Source organism: Pezoporus flaviventris, unplaced genomic scaffold, assembly GCF_033815535.1.
Source record: "Pezoporus flaviventris isolate CSIRO_AGI_PZ_B2104156 unplaced genomic scaffold, CSIRO_AGI_Pfla_v1 ptg000143l, whole genome shotgun sequence".
Classification (NCBI taxonomy): domain Eukaryota; kingdom Metazoa; phylum Chordata; class Aves; order Psittaciformes; family Psittacidae; genus Pezoporus; species Pezoporus flaviventris.
In genome coordinates this window covers 1,806,193-1,825,790 of record NW_026892691.1, presented here as the reverse complement: position 1 = coordinate 1,825,790, position 19,598 = coordinate 1,806,193, and positions in this window count along the sequence as shown.

The window sequence follows — 19,598 nt, the reverse complement described above, 5'->3', positions numbered from 1 at the left end:
ATAAGTGATGCTTGTTTAAAATGCTTGGCAGCAGACATGAACTGAAAGAGGAAACCCAGCCTCTCTGAAGGAACAGTACCTCTTTAATCTTGATTTTTATTTTGTATTTACAAGTGACTGTTAAGAAGTAAAGAAAGCATAAAATGAGAGGTAAAATGCTATTAAGTTTAAAGAGATTAGTGGCCAGAAAATAGAAGCTGCTCTAAATATAAACTTGGCAAGGCATCAGTAGTGGAATGACCCTTGAAGTGGTTGATGGGGATATTTGTTGGGCTCCTGCCTGTGTCCAGCCTTTCTGAGCGAGCCAGTGAACCAGCACAGTGAACCACCATTCCTGGGAGGGCAAGTTCTGTGGCATCTTAAGCTCCCAGACTACATTCCCTACTGACCCTTCCAGCTAGCTGCACTCACAAGGAGGACTTGATTTCCGTGGAAAGGTTTTATTTCCATATTATGTGATGGCCTTTGGCTCATGTGGCCAAGAGAGACTGCAAGAAACAGCAAATTCCAGTGTACATAGAATGACAGAATCACAGAATAGTTATGATTGGAAAGGACCTTAAGATCATCAAGTTCCAACCCCTCTGCCATGGGCAGGGACACCTCACACTAAACCGTGTCACCCAAGGCTCTGTCCAACCTGGTCTTGAACACCAGCAGGAATGTGGTGTTCACAACTTCCTCGGGCAACCCATTCCAGGGCCTCACCACCCTCACAGTAAAGAACTTTCTCCTTACATCCAATCTAAACTTCCCCTGTTTAAGTTTTAACCCATTACCCCTTGTCCTATCACTAGAGTCCCCAGTGAAGATACCCTCTCCAGCATCCCTATAGCACCCCTTCAGATACTGGAAGGCTGCTATGAGGTCTCCACGCAGCCTTCCCTTCTCCAGCCTGAACAGCCCCAACTTTCTCAGTCTATCTTCATACAGGAGGTGCTCCAGTCCCCTGATCATCCTCGTGGCCCTCCTCTGCACTTGTTCCAACAGTTCCATGTCCTTTTTATGTTGAGGACACCAGAACTGCACACAATACTCCAGGTGAGGTCTCACAAGAGCAGAGTAGAGGGGCAGGATCACCTCCTTCGACCTGCTGGTCACGCTCCTTTTGATGCAGCCCAGGATACAGTTGGCTTTCTGGGCTGCGAGCACACACTGAAGCTGGCTCATGTTCATTTTCTTATCAACCAACACCCCCAAGTCCTTCTCCACAGGGCTGCTCTGAATCTCTTCTTTGCCCAGCCTGTAGCTGTGCCTGGGTTTGCTCCAGCCCAATAAACTTTGGTTTCTGTTGTAGGCAATACTCCTAAACCTATTATTTTGCTCAGTTGCAATCAAACTTACTGCACTGATCTTTGATCCAGGACTGTAGTTACCTATAGGTGCCAGGACTTGGTGTTTGGTGCTTAGGCTTCCTATATATTAATTCAGGTGCCCTTTTCCAGGTGGCCAGAATCATCTTCATGGAGTATTTCCTTATAGGTTTGTATAAAACCAGAGGTGAACAGCTTGCTCATAAGGATCTATGGGAACTATGCACTCCTGACAGACCCACAGCTCCCTAGCAAGCTAGAAGAAGGTAAAGCAGAAGTACAAGACCTCCACAAGACAAAAGAATGGGCAGACACAGCATTGGGAATGTGGTGTTGGTAAATGCACACCACTGTGCACAGGAAGTGGCTTCTTAATTAATGAGTTGTTACTACTCCAAAGGAAGACTTGTGTGTCAGTGTAGTATCAATTGACATATCAACGTAGTCTCAGTTCAGTGAAATTCTGTTCAGTATCGAATTCCAAAAGGAATGAGAGCAACACAGGGTATAAATCATGTGGGGAAAAAGTATAAATATATGATTCTATTTTAGAAATCAGTCATTCCTTTTTTTGAAGGTGCCATTTTTATTTCTTGTCACCAAATGTGACAGGAGACAGCCAAGGCAGAAGTGATTTAGGAATGAAGGAGGAAAACTATGGACTTTCACACAGAAACAAATTCATCTAGAGCTGACACAGCAACAGCTTTGGGTTAGAAAGGCACTGAGCTATCTTGGTGGTATGCAATTCTTCAGTTAGAAGAAGAGGTAGCTAACAAAAAAAGGTGTGACAAAATTCTTTTCTACTTTCTATGAATTAGAACCTAAAAATTAGAGGAAAATATTGAGGGAAACAAGCCCTTCCAGAGCATACACGTTGAGAAATAAACAGAACACAGACAAGCAAAATCGCCTCCATCTGCACTAGCTGTGACAAAATGGGGTATGGGTTTTTAGATTTCAGTCCTACTCAGCACATTCAGGTTTATAGGTTTGTAATGAAAAAGAGAACGATGTCATCAGCTGGTACTTTCTCGGTCAGCTGCCATTGTGCTCTTTGGTGGCTTCACTACATCCTTTAAGAAGCTACTAGACACATTCCATCCTGTGAACTACTAGACACGCCATCCTGTGAACAAGGTATCTGTGATACTCTGAAAATCACTAAAAACCTGGTCTTGGCTTGTTACGTGGATGAGACTTGCAGGATCTACAAAACTCTCTCAATCTGCTGGCTATTGGCAACTAAAAATGTAAGCACAGTTACAGCTTTGACACTGGTATTCAGTCTGCTGTGACAAAAGTTTCCTTACTGTTGCTAGTTTTAGTACTTTAAGTGAACTAGTTTGTGAGCCCACTTCAAATTGTGGGTTCACTTGCAGTAAATGTAAACTCGTGCCCTGTTTTACACAGAACATCCAAGACAGAAAGTGTCTCTGCTGACCCATCTGCTGAGCAGACCACACAGTAACTCATTTATTTCCCTAGGGAGGGTGAGCAAGATCATGGAAATTAAAGGCTGCAGCATATGTTTTCCTTCTTTCTGCTTTGCTTTTATCCATTTTCTCCTGTAATTCAAAAGAGTTTGTCGTGGGAGTAATTGACATAGCCTATAATACAGATTACCAAGGCCAGTACAGAGTTCGTTTAGTGACGGTAGAGGGACTTACGTATTACCATTTTGGTGGAGAAACAGCAAGTAATATTGTGAAAAAACTAATTTCCTTATAGAAAAACTATCATGGGAATTGATGCATTTAATAGGGAGTGAGGTTGTTGAGGCAGGCCCTTGATGGGCAGTGCAACAGGGCCAGGCTGTGGCTATAACTCACCAGCTAAGAGCTGCTCAGGGAGGAGCGGCCAAAAGGCCCATGTTGGCTGTTGTACCAGTCAGTCCTCAATGTGGGTGGTAGGTGGAAAGCTGGGAGAATAAAAGCATGTGTAGGAGCAAACACCCTCAGGGATGGCCCTCAGCAGATATAAATCAGACTCCAACATCTCTGATTGCAGCAAAGACCAAGGAAGCTGAGGAAAAGGACTGGGTAAATCTGTCCTCATAGACTTTCTAATACGCCCATGAAAGGAGACATAAAGAAAGAAGAAAATCAAATAGTCTCTACTGAATTTCAAAGCCCTCCTATGCAACAGGGTTGCACAGAGAAGAGCTAATTGCTGGCACCTGAGTGAAATGAATGAACTTGTAAAAGCCTGCGGCAGAGTTGCTTCCCATGCCAGGTGGTTCTCCTGTACACTGTGCCATATGCAACCTTCTGCATATCATCATGGGCTGTGGGCCACCACTAATCTCAGCAAATGGGATGAAGATAGGCACAGGCGTGAGCTCTAGCACTTGCAAACCCACCTTCTAACATCCCTTCTGGTGCCCTCCTCAGATGTGCCAGGGCACAGCTGGAGGGACAGCAAGACCCAGAGGCCGCCTCTGACTGGCAGTATGATTTGGCCCTCTCTTCTGGGGTATGAGTTAGCACCTAAGTGTACAGGTAAAAATGACACCCTACTGTTTATTCTTGGCATCCTCAATAGCCTCTTTTACCACTGATCATAGGTGCTGCTCTGGTGACTGAGTGGGAAGCGCATCAGTGCTGGCTTGGAGAATAAGCCTGTGATGAGAGCAAACCTCTTCTCATGTCCAATCCATGCAGCTGGGAGAAAAAATGTGATTTTGTGGTTCAGCTACATAAAATGTCACGTAGTTTGGGGTTTCAGTGAAGTTTGTCTTATGAGCAAGTTCCTTGCTGTTGTGTTTTGCTGTAGTGTGTGTACTGATGCTGAATCAAAGCCCACAGGTTTCTGCTGCTTCTGAAATAAGCATGGACATGACTGCTGAAGTTATATTTTCCTTATGTGATAATCTACCAGACCTTAACTTTGTAACTGTCTTTCGACAAATAATTGAAATAGCAATGTATAGCACTTCAACATATTTGGGTTATCTACATAAACAGTTTGCACACAAAGTAGTAACCTATTTTCAGTTAGATGAGGCAGGCAGCACAGGCACAGAAGCTACTTAGAAATAACCTGTATCACAAAAGACTCCAAAAGGGATGCTTAAAATTGTGTTCATTCCAGAGAAGTTAACTCATAAGAAGAAGCATATCACAGTATCACAGTATCACACAGTGATATGGATAAAAAAAAAATAATAATAAAAGAAAGGTATAATTATACCAAACATCATTCACCCCACACCTTACTTTTCAGAGCCAGAGCTCTTTGCAATCCTTTTTGCTCAAATCTTACCTGCATACTTGTCTCAGATACGTTTCTCCTGCTAGTTGTCTCTTTTACATTCTTTAAATGTACAAATATTTTGGCTCAGCTTGGAGCACCACCATGAAAGCTGCCTGGCATGGCCCAGTAAAGACCATCTTTATCTGTTTTTTAACTTTGGTAGAGTTTCATTACTGGGAATGTAATTTTCTCAGACTGCACCAAGCTGATATGTGTATGTGTGTGAGCGAAACACAGGGTAATCTGTGGAGTAAGGCTAGCGGGGGAAGTATTGGTTTAGTACTTTATTTTTGCTCTACAAAGTTTCACTTAAAGTGTCTTCATGCTAGAAAACAGGAATTTAAAAACTGGCTAAGCGTTATTTGGGTGAAGTAAGCAGGTCTGTCAGCCTGATGCTGGCAATGTGCTTTTAGCCATCCTTATGAAAATCTGCTGAAACTTGGCCAACTTGTAAATCCCAGTTAAATAAAAAAAAAAAAAACAAAAAAAAACAAACAGAAAGAAAGAAAGGAAGAAGGAAGTCTGTGCGCCTGTGCTCAGCAGCATGTGTGAGCAGTGGTGAAGCACCAGGCTGGAGAGGCTGGGGTGGACTCTGCTCCAGTTGTCTCTTCAGGCTGCTGGGCAATACATCCCTATCAAGCTCTCCTCCTCCTGCTGCTTATCCTGTTATAGGTTCAGAATGAGAGAGTTGTAGTCACCTTTTATACTTCCTGTACCGCAGTTCCCACAGCAGTGTCTGAACCTTGAATCATAGAATAGTTTGGGTTGGAAGGGACCTTCAAAGTCCAACCGCCTCTGCAATGACCAGGGATGTCTTCATCTCTATCAGGTTGCCCAGAACCACATCTAGCCTCACCTTGAATGTCTCCAGGGATGGTGCATTCACTACCTCTCTGGGCAACCTGTGCCAGTGTTTTACCCCCCTCATTGTAAAGAATTTCTTCCTCACCTCAAGCCTGATTTCTCCCTCTTTTAATTTAAAACCATCACCCCTTGTCCTGTCACAACAGGCCCTGCTAAGAAGTCTTTCCCCATCTTTCTTATCGGCCCCTTTTAATACTGAAAGCTCACAATAAGGACTTCCGGGAGCCTTCTCTCCTCAAGGCTGAACAACCCCAGCTCTCTCAGACTTTCCTCATAGGAGAGGTGCTCCATTCCTCTGATAACTTTTATGGCCCTTCTCTGGACCCTCTCCAACAGGTCCATGTCTTTCCTGTACTGAGGACTCCACAGCTGTATGCAGTACTCCAGGTGGGGCCTTACCGGAGCAGAGGGGCAAAATCTCCCTTGACCTTCATTCTTTGGAGGCAGGACAAGGCCTTGGGTGAGATGGTTTAGTGTGAGGTGTCCCTGCCCATGGAACTAGATGATCTTAAGGTCCTTTCCAACCCAAACTATTCTATGATTCTATGATTGGCCTTCTGGGCTGCAAACGCACATTGCTGGCTCATGTCCAGTCTTTCATCCACCAGTACCCCCAAGTCCTTCTCCTCAGGGTGCTTTCAATTCCTTTATCCCCCAGACCGTATTGATAGTGGGGGTTGCCCCGACCCATGTGCAGGACCCTGTGCTTGGCCCCATTAAACCTCATTAGGTTTGTATGGGCCCACCTGCTGAAAAGTTGCTATGCAATACTAATACTAATAGAATCCTGGAATGGTTTGGGTTGAAAGAGACCTTAAAGCTCATCCAGTTCCAACCCCCTGCCACAGACAGGGACACCTTTCGCTAGACCAGGTTGCTCCAAGCCCCTTCCATCCTGGCCTTGAACACTGCCAGGGATGGAGCGTTCACCACTTCTCTGGGTACCCTGTGTCAGCGCCTCAGCACCTTCACAGGGAAGAATTTCTTACTTATATCTAATCTAAATCTCTCCTCTGTCAGTTTAAAGACATTCCCCCTTGTCCTATCACTACATGACCTTGTAAAAGGTCCCTTTCCAGCTTTCCTGTAATACTGATGATACTATCATTACTACTACTCCTACTACTACTACTCCTACTACTACTACGAATAATAATAATTTTGAGCTAGGCTTTGACAGTATGGCAGCTAATATATCATCAGGAGACCATAATGTCAGTGGCAAATATATGGTACAAGTCCTTGCCTGAACCATTTTGACTTGCTGCAGGTTTAATGAGTTGAGTTCTGGATTTTGAGCTCCCATTCTCTAATTGTCTGTGAGAAAATATTCCGAATTCCTATTTCTTTCTGCCCACTTACCACACAGGTTATTTTTGTAAGGCAGTTGAATATGCCAATGGATGTTTTCCACCGAGAAGGGCAGTTTGAGATGTATTGCCCTTACTGTAATTTTGTAGTGGGACTAATTTTCTCAATAAACCTGAGGAATTAAAGTCAAAATTCATCACCAAAATCTAAGTATTGGACTAATATCTTACTTGTATCAACTATCAATATGAAAAGTCAACATTATGATCAGTTCAAATGCAGAAGAGGTCACACTCACTATAAAAAAATCACTGTATAGAAGAGCTGTTATTGTTTTCCACTACTAACAGCTAGTGCAGTTTGCAGGAGTTTGCAGTTATGGGGACTTGCAGGCCCATGCAGTTTGCAAGTCAGCTGAACATTACAGGGCTTCTAATTGATATGAAAAATGTCATCAGAAATGTTCTCTGCCCTATATTTTACGTATAAACAGTGTAGACCAGCACACAACTTCAGGAGAGGAAGATTTGAAAGTAAGTATCAGAAGAAACTGTAGCAATAGCACTCATTCTGTAATGCCATGCAATAATCTGCCAAGTATGTAATATAAATATACTACTGTATTAAATGCAAATAAAGTCTGGCTAGATTTTTCACCTGCATAGTAAAAGATGGAGAGCCAAGACCAAGTTCTGGACCTTGGACCCAGCCTCACAGGTAAGCCAGAGTTATAGCACTGACATCTCAGTTACCAGTAAATAGTGTTTTTCTTTTGTGGATACAATAAAGTACACTGAAGAGGCCTGGAGAGTGTAATCATGAGTTAAACCAGGCAGGTTGTTTTTTGGATGTGAAACCATTGACTTTTACAGTTCTAGCAAGGATGCCTCTTAGATGCAGAAGTGACAGTTACAGCTTTCTGACATGCCCCTTGCACTAGTATTTCCACTGCTGCCCACTGTGTGACTGATGCTCGGCTGTGTGTAATCTCCCCACGCTTCAATTATCCCTTGTACAATAGGGATGAGAACAATCCTTGCCTGATGTCAGCTCCGTGTCCCTATCTGTACCGGCCCTCACTGTAGGATCCCAAGCCAGACTGAGCTTCTAAGCAATTTGACAACACAAAAAAAAAAGAAGCCATCATTTACGAAAGATGACAGGGGCACAGCCACCTTGCAGACATTTTAAATCCTCTTAATATTTGCATTTATTTGTCTTTAATCCCCAGTGCCATAGAATTCATGAAATGGACGAGGAATGTAAAAAACAGGGAGTTTCAGTCCTTTCAAATGACTGGGAGAAATCCAGAAAACCAGGCTTGCTGCTTGGATTCCAAAGTCCTTCCCTGTTGTACAGTTTCAGAGCACATACACTCTCCCTTAAATCAAGGCTACTGTTTACTTGCTGATTGGTGTCCAATAACAGGTTAATATGGAGAAATCTAGGGACATCTTTTGCTGCTCATATATCTTCTAGCCATCCTTAGCGTTTGAGAAATGACAAAAAGCGAGCTGATGGTTGAGTCAGTGGGATAAAATAGAATTCTGTGATCTGGTCATTCCCTTGTCGAATGGCTGTTGCTGTCAGCGCTGAGAGCTGTCTGTTTGTTCCAGCTGATCCTGGAGGCTTTGAGGTCCTTTTTGAGTCATTTACTTTCAGGCATCTCTGCTGAAAAGCAACACTTCTTTTTAGTTTTATTTTCTCAATTCTTAACAGTCATAGAATGTTTTGGGCTAGAAGGGACCTTAAAAATCATGCTCCAGTCCTGTCAAAAAGAGGTATTACCCTTTTTTGATGTAAAATACAGAATATGAAACAAAACTGACCTGGTATCTTGAGTGAATGCATAACTGCACAGTACCTGAAAGTGTGAAGATTCCCAAGCCCCATTATTGCTGTTATGCTATTTCTTATATAGGGCTACATCCTGCCTTCCTCATTAATTGAACACAACTGCTAAAACATCCTTTACAATAAGTACTTCTTCATATCAGACATATTTCCTGGATCTATAAAACAGCTTTTAGAAAGGGAGAACTGTATTTAAGACATTAATATAGTTCCACAAAATGATGCTTGCTGACATATGGAGCACTTTTTGAATAATTCACTTTGAAATTAACACTATAATACCATTTACCTTCTAAGTCCTATTTACTGGAGCTGCAAAGAATTGCTCTCTGGAGATGAGGATAACAGCAAACACCAGACTTTCAGACCTTCTTTGGTTTAATAAAAATGGTCAGATGATTTCATGCAAAGAAAACCAGTAAGCAGTGAACACAGTAAAAATTAAAGGGGACAAATGCCAACCTGTCCCCCTCCTCAGGTCCAGGTTGCTGGTTTCAGCAGCAGAGGAGGCTTGTGGAGGTCCTGCCTTTAGGCACTTGCTCCCATGCCAGAGTTTGCTCCCCCCTCAGCTGCAGTGACATGACTGCATGGGGGACTGAGCCATAAACCGGCTACTGGAGTGATCTGGGTTAAATTTAATCCTTAAGAAAACAGGGATTATTTCAAATGCAGATAAAATGCTCACCGTGATTTGCAGGGCCATCTCACAGACAGCCAGCAAAGCCCCATTGCAGCTTGGAGGTGGCCACTAGGCTCCCTGGACCCGGTGTGGCTTGGCAGGCATCCTCCACTCCCACCATGGGTGCCACAGTGCGGAGCATCCTGGACCTCCTTCAACAAGTCCAGCAAACAGACTCAATTTGAAACTTCAGGTTTAGCTTTCTTTTCTCTCTTTCCTCTCCACCTTTCTGCCATGGCAAGAGTTGGTGACAAATTTTAGGCAGAAGGAAAGAAAGAGGTGATGGAACTTCTGGCCATTAAAATTGTTTGTAAATTTCTCAGTCAGATGTTCACAGCAATGTGTGCTCATAACAGCATAGCTGCAATTTTATTTTCATACAGTTCATTAATTACTTGCTCTTTAGTCCGTTTTGGCTGTAACTAACGAGGGAAAAAAAAGGGATCTTGGTGAAGTGCTTTTCTAATGATTTCAAAATCACCTTTCATAGTAGTTATTTCTGACAACAATTTACTATGGATGTTGATTTTTGGAGGTAGAGTGCTAAATTTTTTATTCACTCAACACCTGTTTAGCACTATTAGCAAAAATGTTTTCAGTACAGTCATTTCATGTTGTTCTTTGACTGAGATGACTGCCAATGAGGATAGCCTGAGCTGCAGCTGATTTTTTTGCTGAGGTAATAGTACAGAGCAGATGTGTATACCCATTTCCCACCACAGTTCGCGCTGACATTTTTTTTTTCCCCATTATTTTATTTCCCATTATTTTGTTTCCCATTTTGAACCTTCGGTATTGCAAACCTGAAACATTCAAAAACTTGAGTCAGCTGATGAAAATATTGAGATATCCATGTTATTTACCTGTGGGGGTTATTTTCTTTGGTAAGCCCTAAGATATAAAAGCCTAAGGTGTAAAAGCATGTTGGCTGAGCTGTTTGCCTAGTCAGAAGATTGCAGGAACTGAGACCTTACTCTTCCCTCCCACTGTTATCTGAGGTTGCTGACAGCCTGGTAAAGCTGGCACCACTGCCACGCTCAGCCCGGAATGACCTGTACAGAGTGTCTTCTCTTTTCATTTAGCTGAAACTTAAAGCCACTTAGCTGTGCTCCCTTCGAGGTATACCAGTCACAGCGTACCTTGGCAAGAGTAAGAAACTGTCTGGCTCAGACCACTAATGGGCTTTTCTTTTAGAAACTCTGTCTTCAGTGGGAATCACAAATTCTGCATCCCTGTATGACTGGAGGAATGGATAATAACATCTAGATTTGCCTGAATTCTATGTATCCCAGAGGGATCAAGTTTGATTCCCTCCCTTATTTACAACAATACAAGGAAAGCATTTCAATTCTCCAAATGCTCCCTCATGTGGCTTCTTAGTACTAATACTGAAACATTTATGTGTTCTCGGAGATTACAACTCTATGCCAGGAAATAGGCTGAGGCAACGTAAGAGGTATTTCATGTGACCTTTGACACTAGAAAATGATGGTTCCGGATCCTACATATAAAATATTTCACTTTTATGTTGTTAAATTAGCTGGAACACGGTTACATGTGCTTGTGCCCCTGTGTTGGGGGAAGGGAGAAACCTGCTCTTTGATTGGGTTTTCCCACTAGATTAGCTCATCAGATGTCATGACAATAGGTAAGGGATAAAAACCTGAAAATACCAGAACTTCTTTGGTGCAAAGCCTGAAGTGGAAGTCCAGTGTACTCATCATCCAAGGTGAAGTGTGTTTGCTTAATGCACAGCCTCACTTCCACAGCATTTGCAAGGAGATAAATATAGAAGGTGAAGAGAGAAAAGGAGACGGAGGGAAGCAAATGTGCTGTTGCTTTGAAACTGCAGTGGAGAAGAGGATGTCCTTCTCCTTCAGCATAGTTTAGGAGATGCTCCTTTGAGCTCTGACACTTCCCGCTTGGTTATGACGTGGGAAGCCACTGCTGAACCTCGGTAAGCAGGTGACAAAGCAATCTGTGTAAGAAATATGCTGTTCCCTTCATCTTAATGGCCTAGTCATCTAATGACCTGGGACACCGTTGCTTCTTTTCTTTAATGCTTGGCCTGTGTCAGCACCATTCCTGGCTCTGCCATTTCTGGTGCTACTGCTGGCACTGAATGTTGAGTAGGGAGTCCACTTTTGGGCGGCTTAACTCTGGGAGGTGGTTATGGATGGACGCCCCATGGGTGAGAGCTTCTCTTCTTCACTGTTATTGCCACGCTGAGCTGCAGCATTAATGTAGGAGTGATTAAGGCCTGGCAGTCTTCTCTTATATGAAAAACTCTGGAATAAGAAGCAATCTTTTTTCCCCTTGAACACTGGAGGGACATGGCAATGTATCTCGTAGATATGCTTAAAGAATAGCTTGCCCAAGAATCATAAAATCATAAAATAGTTAAGGTTGGAAAGAACCTTAAGATCATCAAGTTCCAACCCCCCTGCCATGGGCAGGGATGCCTCACATTACACTGTGTTGCCCAAGGCTCTGTCCAAACTGGCTTTGAGCACTGTCAGCGATGGAACATTCACCACTTCTTTGGGAAACCTGTTCCAGTGCCTCAGTCTGTCACAGTAAAGAACTTCCTCCTTACATCCAATCTAAATTTCCCCTGTTTAAGTTTTAACCCATTACCCCTTGTCCTATCACTACAGTCCCTAATGAAGAGCTCCTCCCCAGCATCCCTATAGCCCCCCTTCAGATACTGGAAGGCTGCTGCTATGAGGTCTCCACGCAGCCTTCTCTTCTCCAGGCTGAACAGCCCCAACTTTCTCAGCCTGTCTTCATACGGGAGGTGCTCCAGTCCCCTGATCATCCTCGTGGCCCTCCTCTGGACTTGTTTCAACAGTTCCATGTCCTTTTCATGTTGAGGACACCAGAACTGCACACAATACTCCAGGTGAGGTCTCACGAGAGCAGAGGAGCAGGATCACCTCCTTCGACCTGCTGGTCACATTCTTTTTGAAGAGGACTTCAAGTTCAGCAGGCACCGCTTGCCAGTGGTTTAGGCCGAATACAGGTAAGGGAGCAGAAAGATATGGGTGAGGCAGAAAGCCCAACTGTGCCAAAGAGAAGACACACTTAGAGAAGACGTGGTGTTCATCTTCAGAGCTCTCACCTGATGCCAAAGCATTTCCATGGTATGCACAGACACATATGCAGGTGTTTTGGTGCCGGAGGTCGAGAAGACTAATATTGTCACTCAGACAATCCAGGAAAACTTGCTTTGTATCTCTGCCTCGCACATCCTCTAGGAAAAGAGTTTTAGCTTAAGGAAGTTCTTGAGTTGCTGGCTCCCTAAAAAAAAATAAATATAAAAATCAAAGGACTGCAAAGTTAATATGTTTTATACTGGACAAAAGGTTTCAGGGAAGACATTATACACAGAGGAGACCTTATAACAGTATTCCAGTACATAAAAGGGGCCTTCAAGAAAGATGGAGAGGGACTTTCCATAAGAGTGTGTAGAGGAATGGCTTTAAATTGACAGAGGGGAGATTTTGATTAGATACTGGGAGGAAGTTCTTCCCCGTGAGGTTAGTGAAGCACCGGCACAGGTTGCCCAGAGAAGCTGCAGCTACTCCATCCCTGGCAGTGTTCAAGGCCAGGTTGGACAGGGCTTGGAGCAACCTGGTCTAGTGAAAGGTGTCCCTGCCTGTGGCAGGAGGTTGGAACTGGATGAGCTTTAGAGATCCCTTCCAACCCAAACCAGTCTAGGATTCTGTGAAAATATTTCACTCAACAAGAAACTTTTCCTTTCAATTTTGAGCTTTTTAAAGGCTCTACAAATAAAATTTTCTGACCCTGCAATACTTTCTTTTGACCTTTGATGAAAAATCTGGCAAAAGTGAGAGTCGTGTATGACCATTTGGGGAACACAGCTCTGCAGTTTTTACTGACAGAAGTTTTAACCAGCCTTTCTCAGGAAGATGTAGTAGGTGGCCATGTGGTCCATATCCAGATGTTGCCATTGAAAATGTTGCAGAAACATAGAGTGTTGAAACCTGCCCAGCAAAACTCTTCACGAGATGATGCTGTGCTTGTAGGCACCTAGTCAAATGTGTCCCACATGGACTCACACTGTTTGATATCACTTCTAGCTCTTTGGGAAAGTAAGACAATGCCTAAAAAAATGCAACTGAGGAAGAGGAAAAAGTTTTACATGTTGGAGGGGTGAGGAATCAGTTACTAACCAAAATCTCCATGTTATTTAATATACACTACATGGAAAGCTTGATTTTGACCAAAACAAGAAAATATCACAGCATTGTTCATTTCCTCAGGGAGTCTCAATGGCATTGTTTTTATCCAGTTTTTGACCTGTCCTTCAGGTAACTGAAGTTTTGCATATGTTGAGGCAGATATCCAGCATATTCAGGGGAATCTATAAACCAAGGAAGACTGTTTTCTTTCGCAGGACCACGTCAGACTTCACGATTTACGCAAATGGAGCCTTTCTGATGGAGCAAGTATGAAGTTGTTACATTTTTGTTTGCAGGTGTGTCCTACTTGTTGTGACAAAATGTTTGTAATATGTTGAAGCTGAGAAAAAGTGTTGAGCGTGCCCTATCTTATGAGAAACTGCAGGCCAAGACCTAACAGAGAATCTGTTCCTAAAATCACAAGGCAAAAGGTTTCAACCCTACCTCAGCTCACATGACACTCCTCACTTTTGTACAGTAAGATATAAACAAGTCAAGGACTAATAACTTGGACTGACCTTTACCAGAGGTAGCTGCAACTACTGGGCCTTTTTTGGTGAAATCACAATAATGTATAGGGGTCCAGGACAAAAGACAGAAGTTTGTCTGCTGTAGACATTTCAGACACTTGCCAAGTAAAATGTGAGGGAAACGGAAATTAAATACCATAAATCAGAAAGACTCTTCCACTTGTGCTAATTAACAATGATATCTAATTTGGACTCGGTGTGAAGTATAGCTGGATATGTAATGGCAGTATATACAATGTTCTTGTTCCTCCTCCTTTCTAGCCTATTCAAATATCCTCCTTTCAGTAACACTGTAAGGTTTTGTTGTTATGTCAGTTTGCAATCTAGAAATTATATTAAATATAGCATCCAATGTAGTTACCACCAAGCCACAAACATTAAGGCTCTTCCCTAGGGTATCGTTCAAGTCACAGGAGAATTAGGAGAAAAACTGCACCCCAGCCTTGCTCTTGGATTACATGGGCAGTTTGGTGCATAGACAGTTTAGCAAGGTGAGAGGGTGTAAGAACCTATACCAGATACATTGGTATTTACATTATTCACCTCTTCAGTTAGTCATTTCAGTTATGACCTTATCCAGCTTTCAGAGACTGCAATAGCTGCTGCATGCAGGTACTGCTTTGCAGTGGAGCAGGTGACAGGCTCAGCCCGTTACTATCTCTGGCAGTACTGAGTTTTGCACTAGGAGCTCCTGGTAAACAAAATGGAAATGAAATGTTTTCTTTTTTTTGCAAAACAGCTAAAGCAATCTACTTTACTTTTTTGTTTAATTTGACTTACAAGCCAGGAAAGCATCTTTATAAATTCACTGTGCTCCATGACCTGAATTCATACTACTTACATGTGAAACATCCAGAAATGATATGTTTTACTGTTTTGTGTTTATTTCGGTATTATTCACACAAGGTCCTTATAGCAATGTGAAAAATGTATTTACGTGGCAGGAATATTAAAAATAGGCAACGGGGATTCTAACACTGGGAATTAAGAGGGCTCAGGGACTCCTAATAAAGATATCAAATACAACAGAAATTTTAATTACTAAAAAGGCATATGTAATTCTCCTTTCCTATAATCTCACATCCAGTGATGCCAGCATGTGTATATGTGATTTAGACTACTTAGGCACCAATCCAAAATAGCAAATACCACCAAATCCACTATTATTCACTGACCTAATCATGTTTGGAGTGCTACTTACACAGAAAAGACAACAATGTGATTAAAAAAATAACAAAACCAGAACTACTTATAAAATATCTGTTGTCAAAAATCCCAAAGACTGTGCCTTTTGAAAAGCTTTCACCTGAATGTTTATTCACAGTAAAACTCATTTCACCTCTTTCGCAAATTAAAGGGGCTTTACAATAGCCATAATTTCTATTTATACAAGAAGTCCTCTAGGTATGGCCAAGTCTGTGTAAAAAGATTACAGTTTAAATAACAACTAAGATCCAAAGGGCTGTGATTGATGAGCAAGCATGACTTAGTCTATAATGAATAGGGCTGCCCTCCTCTGCCAGGGTGTCACAGTACGTAGTTTACACTGGAGTAAACCTGTACCAAGTATACATTTCTTTCCTACCCTGAATTGCAAACTGGCAACTCAGCAGCTATGCTGTGAAGATCTGAGGCATTTCTACTGAGGGGTGCTTGAAGGACGACTGGAAGCAGCAGCCACAAAAGAATCACAAGATATATACTTCCCTCTTGTCATTCAGACCTGTAAGTGTATTTTAGGGAATATTTGCTGTGTGGACAAACAAGGCCACAAATACATTACAGTGCTTTAAGTTCCAACCCAAACATGTGAAAAGGGTTTTTTGTTGCTTAGGACCATTAAAATGGGTAGAAGCTATGTAGCTGGAATCTTGCTTACAGAAAAACTTTAAAAAGTAGCAACCACAGCCTGTTTCATTGTGATTTTTCTTTCTATTTTTCCTTTTCTTTTTCTTTTTGACCAGCCTGGTGGATGGCCATCACCAATATCACAGTGCAATGCTGCATGATTTACTCCATTAATATCAGAACACTGCAAAAGGGCTTCAAAATAAATATGTGTGAAAAAAGCCAGACTAATGAAATTACAAAGCATTCAAATATTGTAACAGTTGTTGGGATTGATCTGAAGCCATCGCTAGTCTGGTAAAGAGCATTTATTCAAACGTCTTTGTAAAGCACTGGGAGTGTGAAGTTCATGGCAGTAAAACAGTTGATGTTTCAGTTCAATTTAGCTCATTATTAACAGTTAGTACTGAGTACAAGTGCAGAGGTCTCCCTCAAAAGAATTCTGTCACTGTGCCCAAGCTGCACTGGAAGAGGAAGCTCCCTGTGGGATGGAACATCCAGCTCTCCATCCTGATAAACAAGAAATGGCCCCTTTCACCCACAGAAGTGCTGTGGTCTCGCTCCTCCATGAGAGTGGCCAGCTGGTAGTTTTGCTCCAACCAGCAAATTGAAATGAAGAAGCACAAACAGAGATTCTTCTTACTAAGCAAGTACAAAATACAGGGCTTGTGAAACAGAAGTGGAGCCTTGGCCAGAGTGCTAGCTGGTGTAAGTTACACCACTCTCTGGGGTCAGCAGAATGCCCTCTGGCAAGCTCTTCAAACTTTTGCATTTATTTTTTGGTGGAGGAATTTCAAACAGAGCTAGAACCGTAACCTTGGGATCTCAGCTCCTTGTTCCTTGCTGTAATCATTACACAAGTTCTTCTGAAGGTGAAGTGCTGTGGTGGGATCAGTCCTGTACATGGTGTACACACAGAATGATGAAGTGTTTGATCTGAGGTGCATCAAGCTGAATATTTCCTGCTCTGTTGGTTTTAATTTCAAAATAAACAAAAACCTGTGAATGTGTTTTGAGTTCCCCCTGGTGTGTGATGCTCCATGACTCCTGAACCTCTGGCTGAGCTGCATTGCCATCAGAGGGTTCTGCCTCTCCCTGATCTCCTGCAGAAGTGGAACAATCAGAAACTGCTGGGGTTGCAGTTGCCCTTATTTTCTCCTTATGTGCATTTTATGGGTCTGTGGAAGAAAAAGCTAACTCTGAGGTTAGAGGCCGTTGTGAAAATCAGAGACACGTGTTTTTATAAGGGATGCTATAGTACATGCAAATAACAATAAAATCTGTGGCACAGACATCACTCTGGGGCTTTGAGTCCAGACTTTGCTCTATTACTGTGATGTAAATCTGGAATAATTGGGAGCTACTTGGTACCTTTGAACCTTCCACCTTACACTGAACTTCAGGACAAGAACATTAAACAGAAGAGAAATTTGATCCCCAGAACAGGTGAAAAAAAAAAAAAAAAAGCTGCTGAAATGGTTGTTTAAAGGTAAAGCTTAAAAATGAGAAAAGAAAACCTGTATTCTTTATCTGGCTTGGACAGAAATGCTGAGTTTGAAAAAAACGCTTATCTTTAATACTGGGATTACTCTGCTGATTGGATGGAGGGGAAGAAGGGGTGGAGAATGGATAAAAGGAGAGAAAGACGTATATTTTAAGGTAAACTATTGCTGCAGACTGAGTTGGGCTGTTCAAAAGGAACATGCTATGGGAGACAAAAAGAGCTGTTATGTGGATGATGCAGAGAGAAAAGATGCTGAAATCCCACCACTGGCTACAAAAACAGAGGGTGAGTGAGTCAGGTCTGTTTAAGAGAGGATTTGAATCAAGAAGGAAACAATTATGCTCTTAAAAAAATACAACAACCTAGTGATGGAAGACTGGAAGAAAGTGGGGTGTTTGTTAAGAACATCTTCTTTTGGCAAGGGTGAGCTTGTTCTGCAAAAATCAGTCCTGAGTATGGATCCTCAAGAAAGTGATGCTGACTGAAGTTCACTGACAGCTCTGATTATTACTGCCTGGAACTGCAGCTGAAAGTATAACACGGAGATGAAAGAGTGTGTATTTTATGGTCAGTCTTCCGAGCTGCCTGCGATATGTATTTGTAGGAGTTAATTGAAAAATAGCCAATCTGGAAGAGATTTTTTTCTTTTAGACTCCTCTGAAGTTCATTCCTGAAACCTGTTAGTCACCAGGAGAGAAAGAACGCGGGAGGGAGAGAGTGGCTTAGACAAGTCTGAGGAAGGAGAAATTATGACTAAAAGAAAAAAAGGAGGAGAATATTTTCAAGGTGGAAAAGTCAACAGCTTTCAGTAAGATATTTTTGTTCTTTTAAAAGATTCTATTTGATTTCCATTTACCAAAAAAAGTCAATGTGTGCATGTGTGGTTGTGTACAGTGATGATAACAACATGCTCTTAAAAATCCTGAATTATTTGTGGTTTCCACTTCTCCAGTTGTGAATCTGGATCCCTACAGGCCCTGGTCCCTGTCTTTAATCAGTGGCTCACTTACCAAGCGGAAGACAGGTATATATATATATAACTTCACAAGATTTATAGTATATGCATTTCACATTAGCTTAATAGGCAGGCATGTTTTGCTTGGGTTTGCCCTGTAAGAGCCATACCTAACACAGCTTGTAGGCGTATCAGCAAGCAGCTCCCACTAGCATTTGTTCCCAGACATTGCTATTATTTTTCATCATCATTCTACAAAGTCATTTATAAGGAATGGTCTCATATACAGCAATATTTTGGAAAGCACCTTTCCAAGGATTCCCACAATGTGAGCTCAGCATGCTCCACTTTATACCACACTTCATATATCAGCACTGTCTGGGGAAGGAGATTAAAGGGGTCTTTCATGTGCCTGTCAGTCTCTTCTGTCTGGAGATGGTTGTTTTTAAGCAGGATAAATAGAAACACATTAAAACTTGAACATGGGTGTGTATATGAATGGCTGCATGGTTCACTGGGAAACTTTACCTGGAAAAATTTCCAGTGAGAAAATTGCTAATGTTTGTTACAGAACATAATTTGGAATAATATCATTTACATATATGACTATATAAATATCTATTTAAATCTATCTGTCCCATTTTGCAAAATACAAGCCACACAAGAAAAAAAAAAAACAGTACCAAAATAAAAGAAGGGGTTTCTTTCTGGTTTTAAATACACTGTAATCATGTGCCTTCTCTTTTCCATACTGACACAAGGTTAAAGAGAAAAACAAGCTGGTGGCCTAAATGAGAAAGTAAATATGTAATTACTGCATCTAGAAATATATGCTGGGGGTTTTGATTGGTTGTTTTTAGATCTGTGTTTTTATGTTTTCCCTACCAGACCACAACAGACCAGCCACTACGTTTCATATCACGGAAAGTATGACAGGGCCAAATTCTAAGACGCACAAGGGTGATTTAAGGTAAACTCTTTTACACACCTGTTAGATCATCAAAAACCTAGAGTAATCCACCAGTAGAGTGTTCTTAGTTCAAATCCTTTCATATTTAGAAGTGGTATTGCAGTAATCAACTCTTTAAGTTAAACTTCAAATTCTCTTATCTATTATCCTTTAAAAAGTAATTATTTCAATATGAAAAGCTTATTTATTGTGCTAAATGAGGGTTAGCTAGGATGCTGGCTCCTTTGACAGCATCCAGGTTCACTCTACATGTATTGCAGGGTTCAAGCCCAGACATGCGAAGTGTATAGCATTGCTTCATTTTTCTGTT